The sequence below is a fragment of the Triturus cristatus genome, chromosome 11 (assembly GCF_964204655.1).
Source record: "Triturus cristatus chromosome 11, aTriCri1.1, whole genome shotgun sequence".
NCBI lineage: Eukaryota > Metazoa > Chordata > Amphibia > Caudata > Salamandridae > Triturus > Triturus cristatus.
Window position 1 is genome coordinate 78,493,685 of NC_140594.1, and position 21,399 is coordinate 78,515,083.

A 21,399-nucleotide genomic window follows, 5' to 3' on the forward strand; every position below is an offset into this window, starting at 1 on the left:
TATCTTAAAAATGGTAAGAATGTTTTTATGTGCCAGGACTGAAATTTTATGGATCTCTGTATTTAGTCTTATATTTTTGAGATAATGCAAACAACTAAGTTTCAGAGATTTCCTATTTAATTTAGTCAGGCTACTAGGGTTATCAAAGTATTCTGGGTGGCCTAATTTACGCAAAAAATCTTTAATATGCGTAAGCCATCCTATATGAAGGGCCCCATCTGGCGCGCAGCAGTCTTTGATCACTTGGTGGTTTAGGCTAGTCTGCTCTGTGGTCCAGATATGATGCCAGAGGAGAAATGGCTGAATGCCAATGACATCTTCTATGTGCGATAGGCCCAACTCCATGTGACAATTAAAAGTAGAAACGCTTGACGGAAGAGCAAGCAGATGTCTAAGAAATCTATTTTCGATCTTTTGTATGGAGGTCACATCTACATATCCCCAGATACCCGCTCCGTAGGTCGCTATTGATACACATTTAGCTTTATAAATGTGGAGCAGTTCAGTGGGGGGATGTCTACCTAATTTTCTACCAAAATTGTTCAGAGCTGTCAGGGCTTTATAAAACAACATTCTTCGTAAGTTTACAGCCTTTGACCACGAACCAGTACGGTCAAAAAGAACCCCCAGATAAGAGAAAGTATTGGCACAGGTTAAGATATTCTCCTCAAGACAGAAGGGGCGGCACCTATTACTCCCCTGGCCACATTTTAGTATAAAAGTTTTAGATGAATTAACTGTGAGTCCCAAGTTGGACATGAAGTTTACAAAACTATTTAAAACCGTCTGGAGACTATTTGGGGTGCCGGCCATGACCACCGCATCGTCAGCATACACTAGCACAGGGAGAGGACAGTTCCCTGCCCCTGGCAGGTCCTGGCATTCCTTTAGCAAAGTCTGATCTAAGTTGTTAATATACAGGGTAAAAAGGAGGGTTGCCAGGACACAGCCCTGCCTTACTCCTCTGCCTACAGTAAAACAACAGTACACTCTCCCCCGTCCCAAAACGCACCATAGCTCAAACGCGGCGGATAAATCCACAAAGGCTAAGTAAAGAGGACCCCTTTTAGCCTTAGTGTATTTGTTGAGAATTAATTCTAGGTTTAGGCACTGGTCTATCGTTCCCAGGCCCTTACGGAAGCCGTATTGGATATTGCTAATGATAGAGTGTTCATCTGCCTAGGCCTGTATTCTAGATAAAATTACTCTTCCAATTATTTTAACCGTGGAGTCTAGGAGCGATTTGGAGCGATAACATGCAGGATTATGCCTGTCCCCCTTTTTAAAAATTGGGACCAAAATCGATGCGCTCCCTGTAGTAATAAGACTAGTTGATATGCATGCATTAATAACGTGAGTTAAAATAGGTCCCCAGAAGGCTATATTGTGTTTAAAAAGATCCACCGGGATGCCATCTGGCCCTGGATCTTTACTACTCTTACTCGATCTGATTGCCTCCTCAATCTCTTTAAGATCCAGTTGAAGTTGCGAATGATAATTGACAATCTGGGGTTCTATCCTGTCCCCCTCCAAGTCACTAAAACTTGGTTTAGGGGAAGGAGTAGAATATAGTTTAGAAAAGTGGTCTACCCATTCCTCCCCAGTTACCGCTATCTCTATACTTGCCCTCCCTGCGTCGACTAAAAACGGGGCATTTACCGCTTTCCAAAATGCTGAGGAGTCTTTCAATTCAGATGCAGTTCGGAGAGTATTCCATGCCTCCTCCCTTAGCCTATTTTTCCTTACTTTCAAGGCATATCGATATGCCCTTCTCGCTTCTTTTATTTCATTATTATTTGAATGCCTACTATGGAGAACAGATTTAAGATTGGAGTGGGCTATAGTACAACTATGATCAAATCACCCTTTCTTTTGAGTAGATTTCCTATATGAGTTTACATGTAGAGAACTGCCTATAAATTTAGATAATACGGAAAACCCCTCGACTATTTCTGACGCTGCATGGCCTTCCCCAGTGAATTTATTAATAGATTCACTACAATTTGAGGTGACCGTGTTCATAAATGAGTCTGGGTCTATTTTTTTCCAGCTCAGCGTGTAACCATTTTGTCTTGTCAAAGTGACGTCATTTACACAATAAGTAGAGGAGTCCTTCCCTTTGACTGGTCTACAATTCAACGTAACTTCAATGCTCTGCGGGAAATGATCGCTTAAGGAGATGTCATGAGTTTGAAAATGTACAAGTCTGGAGGCGTGTCTTGCTGAAATTAAAAATAAAATCAATGATGGAGTAAAGTCCGCGACCATTGAAAGTTGGACTAAAAGGAGCCGGAGAGCTACATAAGATGTTTGCAAAACCCATATCACCGGTGAGCATAATATCATTTAAGCTCTCCCCTGGACCAGAGTGGTTAAAATGAGGGAGACTAGTCTCACTATTATATCCAAGGCCACAGACTCAGTCCCAGTGCTGACAGAGATTGATGTGAAAAACATCCGCCCCAGATTAAAAAAAGATCTCTAGTGGAGGCCTCCTGAATCTTAATAACGTGTAGGGATATGGCCCCCAACATTTCTGCCTGATCTTTACGCGGGGCATTATTGTAAAAAATCACTATCAATAGACCAGTAGATCTGTCCAAATCAGCCCCTATTATTTGAAAGTGGCAGTCAGTAACCAATGTTACTATGTTCAACAGGTTTGTATGACATGCTACATAGGTACAAAGCCCGCCCATTGCTCTCCCATGCGTTGATGCTACTGCAGGGAAATGAAAGGTCTTAAACCCATTTATATGGATCACATCTTCGGCCCATGTTTCCTGCAGACATAAGATATCGAACTTGAATACAAACTCTGTCCACTGTGGGTTCACAATCTTGGACTTTAAACCTGCAATGTTCCAAAACAGGATCTTACAAGTACAATCTATGAACTTCCCCTTTGGGGCACTAACGCTTGGTTCTACTGCTGTTACAGAACCCACTTTCGGGGACGCTGTTAGACCGTTATCTAGGCTAAGGGCAGGAGTAACAATTGGACTTGGATTTTTACCTACTGTTTCAGGGACTTTACTGGTTAGGGCCAAGTAAGTATCTTTCCTAGGATCTTCCTGTGTGATCATCTCTAAAGTTATAGATGGATTTACCATGACATTTATGGGGCCCAAATAATTTAGTCCCTGTACTGATGGTCTCATATCTATGGTAACATCTCTACTTGACAGGTTCGGCCCCTCTCTGTTCTTAGGGCGTCAATCCACCTGCTCCAAGTGGGAGAAGAGATCATAGCGATTCTGCACTGGGACATTATAAAGTGTGTGCCTCATAGGATATTCCCTGTCATGTGGATGTAAAGGTATAGAGTTAAAAGATTGATAAAAGAAGCCCAGCGGCACCACATTAATATCATGCAAAGAGATAGAAGATGAGCCCGCCCTGGTCAAGAGGTGGTGAACCAGCTCTATTGACTTAAAAGTCAATATCACGCAGTGCCCTGGCATAGACTTCTGGCCCTTCCCTAGCCAGCTAACTCTTCTGGCCATTTTAAAGTTATGGAAGAGGTTATCTGTGGGGCCGGTTTTGGAACCTAGCCAAAACAATGATTCATTCCTTAATGTATCCCAATGTTCTATGGCCCCAACACGAAGTCGCGGGACGTTGGCCAGAATAACAGTATATGGGGAGACAGCGGGAGGAAGGTCCAAAACTATCTTAGGTTGATCAACAATTAGGTTATAATCAGGTGCTGAGTTGTTTAATGCAGGGTGATTATGAATTCCTAGATAATGTTTGTTGCTGGCCTGTCCTGGGGGCAACATCAGGACAAAGGTGGATTCCAATATTTGGTCAATTTAGCGCAGGATTTGAAGACCCCTGTGTGATGTCTGCAGGTGTACCCATTGGTTTGGTGCCTAAATCTATTTTAGCCAATTTCTGATTATGTCTTGTTGAGTTCGCCCAAGAACTGGGAATGGTGACAGCCTTTAGAGTTGAGCTATTTGTTTGCCCTTCCAGTACAATATCCCCATGGTTCGGTGCTTTATGTCTTGCAGTAACCGGCTGGCGAATTTCCAAGTGACTTGAAAGTGTGGCTTCCAGCATACCCACTCTTTTAACGAGGTCAGATAAAGTTTCTCGCAGATAAGAGTCCAAAATATCGAACTTATTATTTAATGCCGCCAATTCCTTTGGAGTGTTGTACGACGGGCCCTTATTAGTGTTGTTCCTGTGGCTTCGTGGTTCCATCACTGGTTTAGTCATTTTGGGAATTTTATCCCGCACAGTGCCGAATACAGGGTTATTAGTGACGACTCTCACCTCTGACTGGTTGTGGGGGATATTAGTTAAATTGGTTTTGGGATTTATAGTATTCCGCATTCGTTTGGTCGGTGGTTGGGGGTCACCATCTAGTTCTGGCTCGCATATAGAGATATAATCAGAGATGTTTGCAATGCACCCATTGGTGCTAACACTGGGTTCAATTATTTCAGGAATATCTAATGGGGGGTACAAGACTCCTTCCCAGTATCACCCTCTTCTGCTGGGCCAGATCTTTCAATGTTTATAGCCTCTTCTACAGATGAAATCTGCTGCTCTATGGCCCCCATGGCTCCAGGCAGATATTTCAGAAGCGTCTGGTGGCTCCTCCCCCCACCCTCCTTATGAGGATTTTTTTGACACATAGTTTTCCTTTTCCCCATGTCTTGATGTATGCTGCCAGGGGATCACTGTCAGTCAGTTAACTGCAATACAAAAGTAAAATAAGGCCAGATGGCACGGACTTACCCGCTCCCTTTGTATTTTACAGTGGCTTTATGAGCCAGGTAGCCCTCCACCTTGCGACCAAGAGCTGTGGCCCAGGCCAGCCTGTGTCGGCCAAGGACGGGCTAACACGGGCCCGTCTTGGCCCGGTCTTGGCCCGGGCCCAGCCCCGCGCACTTCCCGCGCTGCGGGACTGCTGCGCCGGTTTTCACGTCCCTCCAGGGACTTGGAATAAAGTGCGGTGCTGGTTTGGGGCCAAGGGGCTGGGTGCAAAGATGCCAAAAGTCAAACGCAGTCCCCCGCGCTGCGTGACCGCTGTGCCGGTTTTCACGTCCCTCCAGGGACTTGGAATAAAGTGTGGTGCTGATTTGGGGCCAAGGGGCCGGGTGCAAAGATGCCAAAAGTCAAACGCTGTCTCCCGTGCTGCGGGACCGCTGCACCGGTTTTCACGTCCCTCCAGTGTCTTGGAATAAAGTGCGGTGCTGGTTTGGGGCCAAGGGGCCGGGTGCAAAGATGCAAAAAGTCAAACGCGGTCTAAATAAAAATATCCTTTGTATTAGTCATAAAAACACATTAGACCACAATCACATATATCACTGTGCCACTAGGCACTTATCATGAGACCACATAGTCCACAAAATCACTTTGTAGTACATAAAGCACATTTAGACCACACATCCCATAAAACCATAAACCACTAATCACTCTGCAAGATCGACCGGTGATGTTTCACACAGTTCAAGAGGTTATGTCATTTCTCATGATGGTTCCGTTTTTTTTATAAAAGTCCATTGTCAAGATACTTGGCAGGCATCCCACCGTGGCCTTGCTTGGGTACATCGTGAGCGGGGTCATGTCGAGGCCACTGGTACATGTTGTGGCGCAGGCGCACTTCGCCCGAAACCTCGTGGAATGGTGGCCATCACGTCATGTCAAGTCGGCGGCCATCTTGGTTTTAGGCCCAAAGGGCAACTTAAGCAAAACAAACACAAAGAGTAATTAATACATAGAAATAATTAATAGAATGTTAAACCCTCACTAATTCCCCTATGTGCTTGTAATAATCTAGCGTATGGCGACATTTAAAGCATTCATATTCATCCATTGATGTTATCTGGTGCGACATTACCATAACGTCACAAAAGCAACATATATCATGCGATATTCTATTTTCCTAGTATTAGTAGGCGTACATATGTTAATTACAAATTATAAAGCCATGCAATTAGCAAATCCCACATGTATTTTGTACATTAGTAATGTTGATTAAACGTCAAACAAACACAATTAATAGATTATTCTAATTAGAATAAACATGCAGAATAGGGGGGTATACAAAATTTGGTACTACCCGCTCCATCACTGGTCTTGCTGACGAGGGGCCGCGCTGGGACGGGCAGCTCCTTCCACCTCGGACTCTGCACACAGAGACAAGGTCACTGCTTTGTTGAGGCTTCAAGGAGCACGCTGCACCAAGGCACCTCAATCCTAGAGCACATACACCAACACTTTCCCAAGAGAAGGGAGAAGTGCACTCCAAACCCTGAACAGCGCTCCACACGCGCTTGCAAAATAGCAGGGTGAAAAACACAGTGCTCTCAAAAGTGCGGTTTGACAATGATGAAAACAAAGCGCTCCACCTGAACTTTATCACGGAAACAAATGCAGGGAACGTGAAGCGCTCACCAGCGCTACGGTTTCTCCAGCACAGAGGCAGTCCTCTTGTTCCGGGCTCTTTTGAAAGTACCGGGGGTACGTTGTTTTTAGGAGAGCAGGCAGCAGGCCAGCACACAGGGTCCTTGGGTATAGAGGCAGTCCCTTCAGCCGTTCAGCACACAATGCAAAGTCACAGTGGCGGTTCCCTGCCACCACAGCAATCCTCTGGTTACCTGTCCCACGCAGTGTCTTCTCATCTTCATGGGGTCACAGCCCCCGTACTTATAGTGCCAAAGTCATTGTTCTGGGGGCACGTGTACAACACCCCCCATTCACATTGTAAGCCCTGGCCCCAGACGCACCACAGGGGGCAGAGACAGCATTGTAGGAGGCAGGCGCAGCCCTATTCAGGTACAGGTGCAACTCCTCCCACCACTCCAAATGCAGACCAGGCCTATTCGGGTGCAAGGGAAACTATTGTCACTACTCTAATTTCAGCCAAGGTCTATTCAGCCTAGCGCTGAGTCACCCAGGAATAGCAGCACACACCTCAACCCCCTTGTGACGTGTCTAAAGTGAATGCACATCCCCTCTCTTCTGTCAGTCAAAACCAGACGGTCAATACACATCCAGGCAGGGCACAAAGACTCCTAAGCACGCAGAAATGCCCACTTCTACAAGTGGCATTTCTAAAATAGTAATAATAAATCTGCTTTCACCAATAAGCAGGATTTATCACTACTATTCCAAACATACCAAACATGGTCACGCTACCCCTCTCAGATCAGAAATTACAACTGAAGCACATATCAGGCAATCCCCAGTGCAAACCTATGAGAGGGCATCCTCACAGCAGTGAGATATTAAATAGGCTGTTTGTCACTACCAGGACATGCCGCACAGTTAAGGCACATGTCCTACCTTTTACCTACACAGCACCCTGTCCATAGGGCTCGCTATGGCCTACCTTAGGGGTGAAGTATATGCAGTAAAAGGGGAGTTGCAGGCATGGCAACCACTTTACATGCCACATCACTGCCGCAGTAAACTGTGTGCGCAGGCCCTGGAGCTGCAGAGGCCTGAGACAGGTTTGAAAGACTACTTCGGTAGGTGGCACAATCAGCGCTGCAAGCCCACTAATAGCATTTAATTTACAGGCCCTGGGAATATGGGATACCCCTGCACAAGGGACTTACAGGTAAATGAAATATGCCAAACAGGTGTAGACCAATCTTACCATGTTTACAAGAGAGAGCACATGCACTTTAGCACTGATTATACATTCACCCCCAGTCAAGAGATCTGGGTTAAATTCATTGTTCTTTTGCTCATTATACCATCCCAGTTTGGACCCAGCCTTATGCAAATCAGTCTTGACCCTATTCCTCATGGGAACAGTCCAGGTCGAACTGCCAAGACAGGTCCTCCCTGGACCGGAAACAAGCATCCTGGGACCAGTTTCGGGACATTACCTCTCATCAGCCAGGCTAGCTTGAATCCAGTGGAACAGTGAGCAAGGAGCCCACATCTGGGCATACCCATCCCACTTAGGGCAAAAAGTGTTACGCAAACAAATGATTAACGGAAAGCTGAATAAATCATACATTCATCCCACATCAAGAGATCTGGGTTAAATCCAATGTTCTTTTGCTCATCATACCATCCCAGTTTGGACCCAGCCATATGCAAATCAGTCTTGACCCTGCTCCTCATGGGAACAATCCAGCCCGAACTGCCAAGCCAGGACCTGGCTGGACTGTTCCCATGGGGAACAGGGTCAAGACTGATTTGCATATGGCTGGGTTTAAACTGGAATGGTATGGGGAGCAAAAAGTGATGGATTAGGCCCAGATCTCTGTACTGGGGTGAATTTTTGACATTGTTCAGCATTCTGTCCATCAATTGTTCTTTTTGCATTTGTCACCCGAGTGGGACAGGTATGCCCAGGCGTGGGTCACCTGCTCTCCATGCCACTGGAGTCAAGCTAGCCTGGCTGATTAGGGGTGAAACCCCAAAACCGGTCCCAGGACGCTTGTTACTGGTCCAGGGAGGACTTGGCCTGGCAGTTCAGTTCTTTTAGCAGAAATGTCCAGGGCAGGTACAATTGGTACTGGTCAGCTAGGCAGTTGAACGGAGTGAGGCCACGGGAAGTTTGCTTTGCCCCTGTAACTCCAACTGACCAGTGGAGTCACTTCTGGGATCCTGGGTTCAAGGCAAGCAGGTCCAGTCTTCCTTCAGGTTCTTCAGGCAGCAGGGTTTTCCTTCTTCTGATTCTACATAGACCCCGGAGTGGACTGAGGAGAGGTATATGGTGTCCACATTTATGACAAATGCCATCCTTGGGGTGGAGGGCAATCCTTTGTACACCCCCTAAAACAGTTCTGGTCACTTCCTCCACTCCATCTGGGTTCGCAGCTGATCTCAGTAGAAAGAGTAAAGACAGGCAAGCCTAGTTGTAAGCTTCATCTCCCAGCGACAGGGTAGGCATCCTTTGAAACTCATGAAAGGGCTGGGGACAGCCCACAGCCCATCCTGTCAAGGGAGGAAATCTCTTCTCACACAGAGCCTTGTTTCCACTGTCTGGGAGCAAAACACATCTCACCAGAAGGGAGCCATCAGGGGTCAGGTGACAGCTGGACCCTGGCAAGTAAGCCTTTTGGTTTTTGTTAAAAAGGGACAACTTTCTAAAAGTGTTATTTCCAAAATAGTAATACAAAATCTGACTTGACCATTATGTTAGGTTTTAGATCAATTGTGTTTGAGTAATGCAATAAAAAATGTTTTTGCAAAAAAAAAAAAAATGTTAGGTTTTAGATTACTATTAAAATCATTTTTTGAACCCCTTTTTTAATTCCTACCAAACTGAATTCAGCACTTATTAAATGTAAGAGGTGGTAAAAGGCCTGCCCAGCCCTGCTTTCAATTTGGCTTTTGGCGTATATCTTCCAAACTGCTGAATGCAAATTCATACAAATCAAGAAAAGGAAGCGAATGACATAATTGCCACAGTGCCATCAAAATTTGGTGCATTTTTGTTCAGCAATTTTATGTTATTAAGTTAAGTTATTAGCACAGAAACGTTCAGCTATCAAACCCTATGCAATTAAAAAAGTGACATGTTGTGAGCCTTCCTTGATATCTTTTGATCTGTTTGACATGCATGGCATGCTGAAGGCTTGAATTGTGATCATTGGTACCTCCATGTTAGTGGCAAATTGGCTGACGAGATGGCCAGTCATGAAAGGTCCTGAAATGCAGTGTCAACAGTAACTACAGAGGGGTGAGTGCTGTTTATATATTTTACCACTGTCTGTGGGTATTTTCAAATAAAAAGAAGAATAAATCTAAGGAAACAATACGTTTGACTTTCTATGAAATGTGTTTACGCTTGGCACTTGAGACAAATATGTCCTGCATTACCCATGATCTGTAGGGCCACAAGGGAGCACAATTCAAATAAAAATATAGAAAACAGGAACCCAGATCGATGGATTTCCCCAGGTGATGCCTCTGTGTAATTACTCCTGACCACAGAGGAATAACTCCTTGGCTACCTCCAATTAGGGCACTATAAAGTTCAGCTTGAATGCGAAGAGCTAAAGCGCTGCATCTTTGCTCGAGAAAGAGATGGTCCCATTGGCCGTCAGCCCAGACAGCTTTGGCAACATTCTCTTGCTGCTTTTCCACTTCTGCCTGGCCACCGCCATCATGATACTCAACCTTTCCGTGTTCTTGACCATCGTGCTAACTAGGTCATTCCGGAAAGAGAACAGGTTCATCTACATGATGAGCACGTGTCTTAGTGACTTCTGCACCGGTGCTTCCTGCTACTATGTAGGGCTCTTTGATGTCAAAGATGATTACCCCCAGAAGAATGACACCAAGCTCATAGCTTCCAACTTCCTAGGACTGTCTTATCTGTCCATCCTGGCAGCCCAGGCAGACAGGTACCATGCAGTTATATCCCCAATCCATTACCCTCAGAGAATGAGCCCTGGGAAGACCCTGTTGGTCATCGGGAGCCTGTGGCTCTATGCCTTTGCAATCTTGGCATCCCAGAATCTCACCACCTCAGCCGACTCACTCAAAATCCAAGCCATAGGTATCATCATTTGGAATCTAGTCACTTTCAGCATCATGATAGGCCTCAATATCAAACTGTACCTTGTCGCCAAGTACCAATTAGAGCGTGAGCCCGCCACCCCAGAGCGGAAGGCCAAGCAGAGCTCCCTCTACCTCATCATAGCTGTGGCCGCCAGTTTCATCCTGGTCTGGTCTCCAATCTTTCTGCGCATCACCATCTGTAATTTCACACCACTGAAGTGCTATGTGACCAATAACCTGGCGACAGATCCCATTTCAATACTCCCCCGGATCAATACAGCTATCACCCCACTCCTGTACATCAGAGGGTGTACCCCTCTCCGGGAGGTGCTGTGGAGTAAGATCTGGAGGTGCATTTGCCGCAGGTACCACAGGTAAGTCCTCAGTACAACTAATTACTGATAGTTGCCCGATTATAATAAAAAAAGAACAGAAAATGTGCAGCTGCGAGTTGTGCGCTCCCTGTGGGGTAGATTTGTCAACTATTGCAATTCTCAAAGAATTTCAAGAGTAGGGCTAGGACTCCAACAGTTGTTACTTACTCTTGTGTACTTTACGGAGTGTGCAATATGATAACAAAAGTGCATTTGTGCATGCTTTCTTTTTTGCAAGTTGAACGTAGGTGCACAAATAGCTTTGTGAATCGAGCCTCAAGCGATTTGTTTTACATAACGTACAACCTAAAGCACCTCAAAGCTCAGAATTCTAGTGCAGCGCATGTCAAAATATCTCTGAAACTGAGCGATCTATACACCCAGAGTGATAGCGGCACAGTCCTACTTTCTGCCCAGCCAGGCATCCGTGTTTAGTTTTCCTCCTCAAGTTAGGGGTTGAAATGGGTCGACCAGGGGTCCTAAGTTACGTTATGCAGATTTGTAGAGTTCACTGTCACCCGGAGGGTAACCTGGTGCCGAGCAAGTGCAAGTCAAGGCACACCTAAGGCTTGTGGGACGACTTGAAAAGCCAGGTTTACAGCTTCTTGTGGAATTCAAGAAGTGAGGAGGAGGCTATTATGCATAGTGGCAGGTCGCACCATGCTCGGCGAGCGGAGGTGCGTGGAATATTTGTGAAAGCAGACGCGATTGTTGAATTACATGCTGGACCAGTGTGACATAGTATCTTCAACGTGTGGGTGAGGAGTCTGAATTGTGTTAGTTTATGGATGTGGACGCAGTGGAGCGGCTTCAGGTGTGGCGCAGCGTGAGTGCAGTGTGGGAGGTTGAAGGGGATTGAGGCTGGCGAGTTCTGAATGGTCTCCAGCCGTCTGGTGAGTTTACTTTATCCCGGCATAGAGGGTGTTCCCGTAGTCCAGCTTGCTTGTGACCAGCGCATGCGTGAAAGCTTTCCGGGTTCTATTTGGGAGCCATTTCAAAATGTTCCTCAGCATCTTCAGGATATGGAAACATGAGGCGATGATGTCATTGACTTAGGTGGTCATGGTGAGTTTGCTGTCGATGATGGGGGTGGGTGTCGGTCCTAGCTCTGTTGGCCACCATGTGCTGTGCTCTTCCTGCAGATCATGATTTTGGTCTTGTCGGTGTTCAGGTTTAGACAATTGCTGTTCATCCAGCAGGTGATGCCGAGCAGCCACAAAATAAGGCAGGCACACCTTGAAATCCCGGAGCGGCAGGTGACCCTGTGATCAGCCCCATTGGCAATTACAGGGCACTTGTAATGAGGCCCTAAAAGTCTATTTTCATTCAAACTTAATGCAGGAAAAGTGTGATCCAAGTGAATTTAGAGTCAAAATTGTAGATTATATTTGAAGAAAGGTACTAATAGTAAAGGATTGAGTAAATGTAAGTAGTAGGTTTGAGTGAGCGTGCACATTTGTATGTTTATGCTAGTGTGCGTGTGAGAGATAGAAAGAGACCAATGGATTCTGGGTGCTGTAGTCTGCTTTCCTTGCATTGAACCAGTTGGACTGATAGAGCTAATCGCAGTGATTTGCGCCAAAAAAAAAGCCCAGGATGGAAAGCTGGTGGTCTGCTGACAAGGAGTGAGAGGGTCGCCGCAGCCTCATGATCACTCAGACACTGCTTCAAGGCGCTGAAAATGAGGAGAAGAAGGCAGGGGGTAAATGAGGGGAGCAAGAAGGCCAGAGAAACAAATAAAAGCCAAAGAGGGTGTAGGAAAAAAGAGGAGGAGGCAACGGTGCATCGTGGTCTGTAATTCTGCTTGTATAGCGCCAGGCACCCAGACAGGCAGGCTTGCTACACTTGTGAGCCCAGCGAGTCTGCTGCCCACCTCACAGGCCGAGAACGGGAAGTCACATGGAGATGGAAGGCACGCAGGCCACATGCGGCCCCGTGCTCGCCGCTCCCCCTGGCCAGTCTGCTCGGGGTGCGCTCTCAGGCTGTGTCCTCATTCCTGGGGAGAAGAGAGGAAAGTCCCCATCGCCTTCTCCCCTTTCACTGCCCCCACCGGGAGGTACCAAGGTTGGAATGACCATCTCCGGCTGGACTCTCGCTCCGAGTTCACAGAGATGGCCAGTAAAGCTCATATATATATATAATCAAAGAGGGGGAGCTGAAGAGCTAATATTTATAGAGGTCCTGTACCCGTGCTCCTCTATGTGTGTATGCAAGACAATTAAAGGGTATCCAGTTCCTCTTGTATAGCCAGTAAAGCTCGCCAGAGTGGGCATAACCTGCAGGCCCCTCAGTTAGTGGGCCCTTTTGCACAGAATGTCTCTGCTTCCTGTTAAACACAGATAGGCGCCATGCTGAGATAAGTGAGTGGATTTAATGAAACAGTGACCAGAGATTTTCCGTAGCAAGATTACTGAAAACAGTTCACTTCCTCGGTAATGTGCACAAAAAAGATACATTCTCTGTGATAGTTGCACCCCACAGATTTGTCTTTTCGAGAGATTTCACCCAACGGTGCAGGCAGAAGCTACAGAAAGAATCTTTTTTTTGCGGGAAACTGAAGTTAAAAAGTATTTTTTTTCCAAAATGTGCAAATTTTCAAATAGGTCTTGAATTATAGGGTAAATCTTCCTTTAAAATGACATTTTTGGGAGGGGCGGTATGTGAATTATCGATGGCAATGCGTGCTTTTACTGAGAATACAGTATCCGAGATAGGGAGAAATAGTCATTAGGAAATGCTGCAAAGATATAGGAAACGGAGGGGCCCCTCATTCCATTCTGCAGGGGGATTTGGGGGCATATCAACAAGCAGGCGATAAAAAATGATCGCCGCTATTGCGGCCGTTTTCGGCCGAAAAGCAGCGATAATTTTATCGCCTAATCAGCAAGGTCACGCTAACGCGTGAAACCTTGCTTTAGCGTCAGGATTCCTAACGCCCAGCTTTGCATCACTAATGAGATGCAAAGTGGGCGTTCCTGACCTGGCATGACAGGAGAAATGTCGCTAAGCGACATTTCTCCTATCAGCAAGCCTAACGCTATGAAGCATAGCGTCAGGAAAAGTAGCGATAACCCCTGTTATCGCTTCTTTCCTTATGCCTGCTTCAGGGCTGACTTAGCCATGATATCCTATGGAAGGTGGATATCATGGCTAAGTTTATGAGTCCCTATCAACTAGCTAACGTGAGCTCACGTTAGCCAGTTAGCGCTAGGATTTTTATCGCCGATGAGATAAGCTTTGCTAATAGCACGCTATCTCAGCGATAAAAATCGGCACTAGCCGGCGATAATTATCCAAGCGCTAAGCGCACTCAGCGATAATTATCGCCGGTTGTTGTTGATATGCCCCAAAGTCATCTTGCGTTACGCCACTGTGCACAGCACAATTCATAAATCTTGTATGTGGTCCCAAACGCAATTGTACCCAGAAAAATTGTACAAGTTGCGAATGTGAAAAGTGATTTCATTCACAAATATAAAATAGTTGAAAATGTGCCTGGTACTCGGGCACGTATGTGCAACTTACACCTGTGCTAAGTGGGTGCGCTTCGTAGAAAGTGGTTGAGTTAAAAAAAAAAAGAAAATCTTCCTTTGGACATGCAAAATTGCAGTGTCCTAGAGATAGCCTGGGACAGGCATTGTAAATTAGGCAATCACCCACGATTCAAGTTGCACTAAGATGATTTCTTGATTCACAAATCTTGTCTATTTACCAACATGCTAATGTTCATTTACATTTTTTCCTAGAAAAGAGCTCTTTCTCCTCAGCCAGCACATATGTGCGAGGTGGCAGGGATGTTTTGAAACCAAATTTGTCAACTACTGCATCTGCTTTCACAAACCTTCCCGACACCTTCGCTTGTCTGGACCCTTAATTGTACACATCCCACGCATTCAGAACACCAGACCCGGCGGTCATGCCTTCGCCTACATCACTCCTAAAATGTGGAACGACCTGTCGCTACACATAAGAGCCTCCTCCTCACTTCTTGAATTCCACAAGAAGCTGAAAACCAGGCTTTTCGAGTAGTTCCGCATTCGCCCTGGGTTTGGCTAGACTCAAACCTGCTCAGCGCCTGCATACCATCCTGTGTGCGATTGTGCCTTCTACAAATCTGCATAGTAACTACAAGTGCCCACGCTTCATAAATGTGACTGCCGGCAAAATGCCCTTAATTTGGAAGCTTTACTAACATCTATATCCACGTTCTGCAACAAGCTGAGGCTGGCATTTTTATCAACCGTAAAACTATATATTTATTTTGTGCTGGGCACTCTTTGCCAGAATCATGCTCATGTTCACCATATTTAAAAATCTGGCCATGACAATTTAACTCTTGTTGTGTTTTTTAAAGTGTCTCTCCATAATCTAACCTAGCCTCCTTTCATACCCCTCCATGGCCTATGCATCTTGCTTCTTTCCTTACGACTCCTTGTGCTTAGCAGCACATAAATATTTGTCTATCTTTCCTTACATTAACAGAACATAAAGCATTCTCCAGCATTTGCCAGTAGTTCATTGCAGGGTACGTCCAAGTGCTGTTCTAAAAACTGCTAAGTGTTACTGCTCATAATAAAGGGAAAGACTAAAAACATGTTCCATTAATCAGGATGTAGTGCCTGATTCAATACAAGGAGGTAGAACCAAAGAATGCCCAAGAATGGGTGAATTCCTCAGTCCTGGGGGGTAACCGCCTTACTTAACTTACCCTAGGTGGCGGATTTGCCATCGGTGGCGATTTCTCCAGCTCTACCAAGGTCAGGGGTTCAGACTCTGGTAGATATGGCGCGCGAAACACATCCAACCACGACTGACTTGCCTGTCATCATGTCAGGTGGCAGCACCATTATGAAGATTGTAATGTAATGTAAAGTGGATTTATAGAGCGCTGCTTGTCACCCGTGAGGGTATCCAAATGCTGAGTAGGTGAGTGTAGGCGTGTGGTGAGGCTGGGCCTGAACACAGGCAGTCTCGATGGTCCTGCAAGAAGACTAATTGAATAGCCATGTCTACAACTTTTTGTCGAGTTCAAGAAGTGAGGAGGAGGCCATGATGTGTTGGGGAAGTCATTCTAGGACTTGGCGGCTTGCTAGGAGAAGGATGGACCTGCTGTTCTGCTTCTGTGGATGCAGGGTATGTGTGAGAGTGATGCTGAGCGAAGCCGTCTGGTGGATTGGTGGAAGTGAAGCAGGTGACTAAGGTATGCAGGTCCCGTGTTGTGTAGTGACTTTCATGCATGTGTGAGAGGTCTGAACTGTCAGCGCTCCTGGATGAACAGCCAGTGAAGCTCTCTGATGAGTGATGTTGTGCGGGCTCGGCAGGGGAGGTCGAGGACAAGGAAGAGTCTGGCGGCGGTGTTTTGGATGGTTTGAAGTCTGTGAAGACGATGAGTTGGGATGTCGGTGTAGAGTACTTTTCCGTGGTTGAATCTGCTTGTGATTAGGGCCTGTGTGATGGTTTCACTAGCCTCAACATACTTTGGTGGCTTTTCGATTCAAATATTTACCATGACGCATGGAGTCATTTTGGGGGGAAAACTTCTCACTCACCAGTGGACACCCCTAAATCCTAGTCCTTTTTTTCAGCAGAATGTTCTTTATCTATTTAGTTCAGAGCAATGACAAAAATACAGTTTTTCTTTTCTTACACAAGACATGATAATTAAATCTGAATTTTTATAGCAATATTCAGCTTAATTGAAGAAGGGATTCAGGGAGATGGGTAATAACAGGGAAAACACAATTGTAAATAGTAGGTTAGTAAATTAAGTAAGCAACCAACTAGGAGAAGTGATCAGAACAAACTAGGTTATTTAATTTACATAGGTTTGGGAGAAACAAAGGGAACAAAAGCACAAAGGAAGCAAGTAGTGCAGACCATGTACTGCCTATATTGTAGGGAGAGGCTGGCACGTAGGGAGAGAGCCTGGGCCTACGATTCCTTATTTCCTATCAAATTCGAGATTACAATAGTTTTACTTAGTCATGATGCGGGAAGGACTGGAGAAGCAAAGACCACACTCCTCCAATATGTAAAATCAGGAGCATTATTTACATAATGGACTGCCTGCGTTGTCTGCAAAGATCACTGTTTCTTGTCCTAGAGCTGCCCTTCACTTTTAAGCCCCACATTTGCATTCAAACTGGAGCTATTTCACCTCCTCATACCATGGCCAGAGAACACGGTCTGTACAGCCTACGTCTTTCATTCTAGAGGGGTACACGTGAGTGCCTCTACTAGTAAGAAGTTTCTGAAATCCTGCCAATGTACTCTTCAATAGATTGGGCAGGGCCAGAAGGTGACCCATAGGCATTACAGAGAATATCAAGGTAGACTGGAAGGTCGGTCCTGGGTTAAAGTACAGACTTGAGAAGAGGTCTCACCCACTCCAAAAGGACCTTTAAAGCTGTTTGAGACACTGGTGGCCTCCACTACATCTCTTCCGCTGCAACAATATGCAGGGCAGAGAATGGTTAGTGGGAAGATTAGGTGATGGTTTGCAACACAATAAATACCATTTACACTTGTACAAATCTGGTGCAAAGTGTGAGATATCGTAAAGTGCACCAATGCCGTCAAAATGTAGCACCAACACTAAGCCATTTGGCACTGGTGCTGGAAAATGTTGCACTATTCCGTGCCACCTATGAACTGATGGAGGGGCATCTAGCACTGTTGCATGCCACCTATGAACTGAATGAGGACCATTTAGCACCAGTCTTGGACTGATATTTGTACTTACCGACTGCTATAAACGTAGGGTGACCAGATTTTGAGAAGGAAAAACCAGGACAAGCCAGGCATGAAAGTAGGAATAAAGCCTTTAGTCTAACTTAAGTCTATGGCCTGTCTCTTTTTTTGTAGAGCCTTTTAAATATGTGCCTACATACCGGGCCAGGTTTTGGTGTGGGCAAGATGGGCCAAGGCCAATTTTCAGAGGGGCGCACAGAACTGTCTGCATTAAAGTCCTTCAGGCATCAGCGCCTCTCTTGACTCCAATATTTCAGTCTAATTCCATTTTACACCCCACTATCCCACTTCCTTCCCCTCCCCTCCCATCTCTCTCTCACCCTTCTGCCAACACACATTAACCGCCATTCGCACCACCACCAACTTGACACTAGCATGATCCAGCTACGTGAGTGAATCTGAATTATTTGGGGAGGTGCCAATAAGTTTGTGATCAAAGGTCATTTACTGCTTTATTGTGCGAATGACCTGGAATCACAAAATGGATCCCTTGCTACTTTACTTTATTCACCAGCTGCAGAGATGGTGTCAAATTTCTATCGATCCAGGGCGCTATCCGAGCAAGGGCCAGCTATGCCTACAGATATATATTATCTACTGGCGGTCGCCAGTAGATAGTTATAGTTAGGACCGTGTTTCCATAGGAAATCCGCAACATTCTATTTGGAATAACTTTGGCGCCGGTTGACGAATCCTGGCGAAATTTTCAAAATAGGTGGGGCGCTCCGCTCCTACCCTGAAAGTCTCGGGGGGATTCGTCAAGCGGGGGCTGAGAAAAAAGGGGGGGGTCCCAAAACGTGTTTTTCCCATGCATTTTTCCATAGGACCTTTAGTCCAAGCTACAGCCCGAACGGCTGAACAGAATTACTTGAAATTTGGCAGAGAGGTAGTCCTCAGGTCAGGGATGTGCCTTTTGTAGGTCTGGTGTAAATGTGTTCAGTATTTGCTGAGAAAATAGCATTTAAATCAATATATAGATCTATAGGCGCGCTCCGAGCGCGTACGGTAAGCTTACCGTACGTGCACGCTGCCGTGCGCGAGCTTAATTCTGATTGGTGGTTACATGACTGTAAACATACGAATCGGTCGAAATCAGGAAGTGTCGGCCTCCATTTTGTGTGTCTCACACTGATAAACAAAGGAGGAGAACGTGGAAAGGGGGCAACGAAGAGAGTTGCAGACCCCCTAGCGTTTGTCAGGGGGTCCAAGAAGGTCATAAAAGTATGAAAAAGACATTTAAATTTTTTTTAAAAAAATCGCGGGGTGCGCGTACGGTAAGCTTACCGTACGCGTACGGTAGAAAAAAAACACAATAAAAAAAATAGAACTAAAAAACAAATTTAAGTGTTAAGATATTAGGGGGCTCTAAAAAGAGCCGTTGTGTTTATGAAGTATTTTTTGGTACATACAAGTAAGTACCGATGCAGAGTCTAAAGTTCAAGAGGAAGACTCTGTTGCATTCATCAGTGAAATGTACACCGTCTCCTCTATAAATGCCTTGCATGTTGTAACGCAAGTTGTTGTGGTATATAGAACCCATACCATAGTCTCTGAGGAAAGCAGAAATAGATTTGTTGACGTGCTTTCTTGCTTTGTCAATCTGCGGACAAAATTGGTTGGACCAGTTCCACTTTTGCCTTTGGCATATGTTAGAATATACAAAGGCAGATTGAGGAAAAAGCGACATCAATTGTACAAAGGTGTCCTTAATAAGCATTTCCAGACCTACACCAGTTAAAGTGCCTAGGTCATTTCCACCACAGTGCACAATAATAAGGTTAGGCTGTGGGAGATGTCGAAAGGTTTTCACCAAAGGCAATAATTGGTGCCACTTTAACCCTCTCTGACCAATCCATTTAATGTCTACATTTGGCAAAGCAAGGTCTCTCACCATACCCCTGTTTTCTGCATACTTTTCACTCCAGAAGACATAGCTGTGACCTACAATCCACACTGTGAACATCTTTCAAGGAGATCTGGATGCACTCAGAAGGTGTCTTTCAATAGAATGGCAATATGAAATGAAAGACAGTTGTAAAATGGAGGCATACATATTTTTTTAAATAAAAAGAACTCATTGGCTGATTCAAATCTTTTTACAGTAAAAAGTAGGCTGTATGTGTACATTTTTAGAAGCATGTTTTGTATAGGTTCAGAAAATTGTGTTCCCACAGAAGATTAGTTTGGATTTGCTGTTAGGTTGGACAGGTGAAGCACTCTTGCTCTTTGGATTTGAAACATTGTGTGCTGAACTTCTGACCTCTCTCCTCACAGCAGTGTTCCATGAGCTGTTGCTATGGTAGCAGGCAGAAGTCAAGTTGGGGGAAGGGTACATTTGGAAAAGGGTTGAAGTTTTCAACCAATAGAAATGTGTGATTTCATTTGAAAAAATGTGGGAAGCACTGAGATTTGTAATTAACATGTATATGTGTGAAAAAAGAGGGGGAAACATTGCCATTTACTGGTTCTGGAGAGAGGAGAGAGGTGTAGAGCTCTGATATTCTGACTCTGATAGTCTGCTGTTTCAGTGCCACATTTCTTTCTCAACTAACTAATTTTAAAGGTGAGTTATGAGTTTGAGAGGGGATGTATGTGGTGATTTTTGATATAAATATTAGAATTGTGATTCTTCTTTAAAAGTTATGTTTTTCATTTTGTGGTTTGGGAGATATTCAACTGTCTTTAACTAGTTAAATATTATGGAGTGTGTTTTTACCATAAGTTAAGGTGTACTGGTATCACTGAGGAATACTGTTTTGTGCCTACAATCAACCCATGAGTCTGTGTGCACACAGGAATTGTTGTTAGAGATTTTAATAGTGATGGTCCGGTTCTGTAAGAATGGCATTTGTAGGAAAGGGGCAGCTTTCTTTTTGTAAATATGATGGTTTCCATTCAGCATAAATCAGTAAGACACAAATGGGAGGCAAATGCTAACACATTTGAAATTGATATCGCAGACTTTGCTTCTAATCATGCAATTGCTGAGCTTGGTCATACATATACAAAACTGCAATTAAACCTTGCCACACATGTACTTTTACATACATTACTACAATGTTTAAGCTGTTATGGATGCATGCATGAATATGTCTCTTGCAAATGAAAATACACAGTCTGCATAAGCAGACTCTTAGCACACACCCAGTAGTTTATCCTGTAGAATCATGCTGAGTATTCACAAGTGAGTGGTGTTTCAGGTAGCAGTGAGTAACGCTAAGACATTCAACATCACTAAGGCTGATTTCTTTTGCTGGAGTGTAGTTAGTCACCAAGGTCACACATGTTCATGGTCTCAAAAAGCTGTTTGCACATGTGCTCTTTTCTGTTTCTGAAAACTGTAATGAAAATGTATCAGACTGTTAGAGTACTTAACACTTGCAGAAAAAAACAGTAGTAAGTGTGCTTTGAAATTGGCAAGCAAATTTCATTTTCTGCCTAGAATCACAGCATGAGTCTGTGAGCACACAGGAATTGTTGTCAGAGATGTATTTCGTGTCACTCTGGGTCTTTTTGGATGTATCCATGCATATGTGTCTTGTAACTGAAAATACACAGTCTGCATAAGCAGACTCTTAGCACACACCCAGCAGTTTATCCTGTAGAATCATGCTTAGTATTCACAAGTGAGTGGTGTTTCAGGTAGCAGTGAGTAACGCAATTACATTCAACATCACTAAGGCTGATTTCTTTTGCTGGAGTGTAGTCAGTCACCAAGGCCACACATGTTCATGGTCTCAAAAAGCTGTTTGCACATGTGCTGTTATCTGTATCTGAAAACTGTAATGAA